The sequence below is a fragment of the Cetorhinus maximus genome, chromosome 23 (genome assembly GCF_964194155.1).
Source record: "Cetorhinus maximus chromosome 23, sCetMax3.hap1.1, whole genome shotgun sequence".
Classification (NCBI taxonomy): Eukaryota; Metazoa; Chordata; class Chondrichthyes; order Lamniformes; family Cetorhinidae; genus Cetorhinus; species Cetorhinus maximus.
Window position 1 is genome coordinate 55,062,912 of NC_135901.1, and position 4,291 is coordinate 55,067,202.

A 4,291-nucleotide genomic window follows, 5' to 3' on the forward strand; every position below is an offset into this window, starting at 1 on the left:
AAATAACACATTCGAAATCTATGAAGCTATTGGATTCAAATAACCCCATTACTTATTCTCTCTTCCTCAGCTCCATAGTGAGTGAGACAGGGAAAAGCAGAAAAGCAGCAACATTCCGGCCCCGCACTCTCCAATCACCCGCTGCCAGCAGAAAGATACAGTCGCTTTGCTGAGTGTTTATTCTGTGAAATGGTGAAGAGCGAATATAAGACGCTTGTAAGATACTGCGTTCAGTTAATATCCAACAACAAACAGGAACAAGGCAGCTTTTCTCTCACTTAAAAGGGCAAGTTTTTATAATGCTACAGCATACAACAACAACTTATATTTAGAAAGCGCCTTTAACCTGTTGAAACGTCACAAAGCGTCCGCCATGGTCATTATATAACTAAGTGTGACGCCGAGCCTCATAATCGGTCAGCTGACTAAAAGCTCTGTCAAAGGGGGAGGCTTTAAGAACTGTCTTAAAGGAGGAAAGTATCGATTTCATGTTCCATCCAACAGCAATGGTTCTTCTCATTGGCTGAAGAAGCCACTTGTGTTCAACCTGAACAGACCATTTAGCCGGAGAAAGTTGACTGGTGAAAGAGATCGGGAAAGAAAAAATTCCAAAAGTAGCCTCCTTGAGCCAAATTTCCAGCAGCTTCCTGATGGCCGACTGGTTCGGGTTCAGCACTTTCACTGCGTCACCCCAGGTTTGATTCCCTGTCAGAGAATTGAGATTTTCTGCTCTTGGGCGAACTGCTAAAGCCAACATTATTGTCTTCCTGGCTGAAAACAACACAGAACAGTTCTGTCACATTCAGGGCAATGAGAGTTGAAGTTTCACATCAGAACTGAAATGTCTCACGTGCAACAAGTCGAGAATAAATCCAGAGTCGGAGTGAGGAAGTGAAAATAAAAGAGGAGGGCTATGATAGGTTACAAAGCACTGACTATAGAGCTGGTGATGCGAGGCAGAATATTATTCCTGTATTCCCCATGTTACCTTCAATTCTAATTTCCTTATTTATCCCATTCCCAACATTCCCACTACAGTTTGGTGGCATATAAACAACTCCCACTAATGTTTGATGCCTCTTTCAGTTTATTAGCTCCACTCAAACTTATTCTTCAATCTAAGATCCTCTCCCACTAATGTGCGGATCTGGACCCTTATTAACAGCACTAACCCACCTCCTTTTCCTTTTTGCCCATCCTTCTTAAATGACGATTGCTCTTGAATATTCAGATCAACCAATCACACTGCTCTGTCAAAGCAGAACACATGGCCGATTGGCCAATTTATTTGTTGTAACTTTCTGCCATTTTGTGTTTCCCAACACCCCAGTTGTATCTCTCTAAGTTTTACTGCCATTTTATAACTCAATCCATCGAGATGTAACCCCTGCCCTTCTATCCGACGCTTTGAATTCAAGACAATGAGCAAATTCAGCGGGTTTTCTTGTCATTTCTAGCACTGAATTTGACACCGGACTCGTTCAACGGCAGTTAAATAGTCTCAACCGTTCACCCCTTCAAAATGAACCTGTTGTGTTGCTTCTTGCAGTGCATCTGCTGAACAACATAAGCTCATCCCAGCTCCGCTTTCTTCATAGTGAAATCCAGTGTGAAAATATGAATAATTTCAAAGCTTAACAACGTGCACAAGACTGGAGGGAGAATGTGGCTCTGGATAATTCACACTGTGCACATTCCTGTTATCAGCATCTCGGACAATCAGGAAAATGAGATCCTGTAAACCCTTCCCTTCTCAAATTCTCGTGTTTTCCTTCCCTATCCCTGATTCCCAGGGAAATATTGAGTTCATGGACTGACTGTGTCTGCATCAAGCAACTAATTGACTTGGGAGCTTGGGAGGTGAGGCAGGGACAGAAGCAGAAACAGATGTGACATGACACTGTTTAGAATTTGATGTGCGTCAGTTACTTTCAGTGATGAATTTCTGCCGTGTGTCCCCTTGTCAGTTTCACAGGAGCCGCAGTGATGAGGTTGTGGGTTTTGGAAATTGAAAGTTGTACATGAGCAGCTTTTAACAGCAGGTCGAACAAGTGCCAGTTCAGATTGAATGTATGGGTTTGTGTGCGGTGTTTCATTTTAACAGGAAGGGTGAGGAGAGACACCATCAATATAAATTGCTGTGGGGAACAGGCGATTTTTTTGGAATTCGTTAAATGGCTCTTCAGAGAGATGGCATTGGCACGATGGGCTGAATGTACTCCTCTGCTGTAGTCATCTATAATTTTATACCGACCATATTAACTTGTGCATAGGGCCGTTCGCCATAGCCGAGTGGTTAAGGCGTTGGAGTCCAAACCCATTGGGGTTTCCCACTTCTCATTATTCCTGCTTTTAACTCTGTTTCTACAGAGTTATTAACGGTTACATTGATCAAGTCCATCCAGAAACTCGGGAGTTTTCCTATTTCCGTTCACTCCTGAAAACATTCACGAATCTTGCATTCGGAAATGGATCAAAAACGGAGCCAGGTTGGTGTCAGGCTTGCTTTCTGGGTGTTTGTCTCTTCTTAGAAACAATAACTTGCCCTCTGTCACTCTCGGTGTCTATGTCTGTGTGTGTTCCTCTGTGTGTGTCAATGTGGTTCAGTTCCTCATTTTTACCATCCAAACATTATTCACCTTATTCCTGCGGCTTCATATTAAGATGGTCCAGAGAAAACAAAAGCGCTGTTTTAAAAGATGTAAGAGGACATTTATTTCTGTTTCTTTTTGAGTGCAGGCTGTTCAGCTACTAAATGCCCGGACGTGACAAAACGGAGGATGATTATATATTCTAATTCAGTGCCAATGCCGGCCAACGTAATGGTTGTTTCTGCTCTGACTGTGGTTGAGTGGCCGAATGGACTGAGCTGCTGGTCGAGGTTCCTATGATTTGGGCTCCACTCCCGCGGTTATTAAACTTTCCGGTGGTTTGCTTTTGAGACACTTCCTAAAAATGCTCCGTGCGACCGGCTGATCTGTGCAGTGTTGCATTTTGGTTGGGAGGATGGGGAGAGTCAGTCTAAGTTGGGTTAATAGCAGGGACTGAAAATCCTTTTTCTCTCTTACTCCCTGTACGCGTTCTATTATTTTATACAAGCAACAGTTCGATTTCACTAAATAGTTGTGGCCAAGTGATTTTAACTGACGGTCTGCAGAATTACTTATCGGTTATTTGGAATAAAAACCATTCAAATACCCCCGTGTTTCTTATTCCCGTTCATCTGCAAACATTCACTAAATTGGCAATTGGAAATAGAAGAGTAATTGACCATTCCTGATCAACCAATCACAACTGCTCTTTGACAGCAGCACGCCAGGCCGAATGGCCTCTTACTTTCCGTAACTTTCTATAATGTTATGTTTCCCAATACCACGGATGCTCTTTCCCGGTTATTCTGCCATATTATAACCCATTCTATCGAAATGTACTTTGTTACCTTGTGTCCTGTCCTTCTGAATTCAAGACCCGGAGTGAATTCAGTGAGAAGTTTTCTTGCCATTTCTAGTAAGAGATTTGGAACCAGACCAGTTGAATGACAGTTTAAATGGTGCCAGCCCTTCACTGCAGCTCATTGTGTTTTTGAGTGGAGATGATTTCTGTTTGTTACAAAGTGCAGGATCATCTGATTAACTGACGGAGCTGGATCCAGGTTCCGAATGATCAATTCCTACTTAATTACTTTTGTTCTATTTCGGTGGCAATGCCAATGAAGGAGATGATTAATAATCTTCACCGATGTGGTAGCGTGGCCGAGCGGTCTAAGCCGCTGGATTAAGGCTCCAGTCTCTACGGAGGCGTGGGTTCGAATCCCACCGCTGCCAAATATTTAGCAGCCCCATTTGAACAAACACACACCACCGAAAATTGAGCATGCTGCATTTTTTCAAGAAGAAAGAGAAGAGACAATATAAATGTGAGTTGCTGTGGGGAAAAGGTAGGGTGTGGATTTATAGTAGTTGAGTTGCTCTTCCAGAGAGTCGGCTTGTGAACGACATGCTGAATGACCGTCTGATGGAGCCGCCTATGATTTTATACAAACAGCAGTGACGTCAGTGCAGGTCCTGTGTTCACGGTGGAGTGGATAAGGGGATCGGGTTGGAATCCTGTGGGGTCTCCTCACAGACTTCCAAATCCTACCAGCTCCAGTTCTCATTATTCCTGATTTTGATAAGGTGCCTATGGAGTTACTTATTAGATTAGTCAAAAAGAAAAGGGAAGCATTTGTAAGGGCTAGAAGGCTGGGGACAGATGAAGCCCGTGGAGAATACAAAGCAAGTAGGAAGAAGCT

General features: G+C 43.2%; 1 non-coding gene across 1 annotated transcript; it reads left to right on the forward strand.

Annotated features, from left to right (window-relative positions):
• Positions 1–3,742: 3,742 nt before the first annotated feature.
• Positions 3,743–3,824, forward strand: trnal-aag (transfer RNA leucine (anticodon AAG)). Its single transcript has one exon. It is a non-coding gene; the product is annotated as a tRNA-Leu (tRNA).
• The last annotated feature ends 467 nt before the right edge of the window (positions 3,825–4,291 follow it).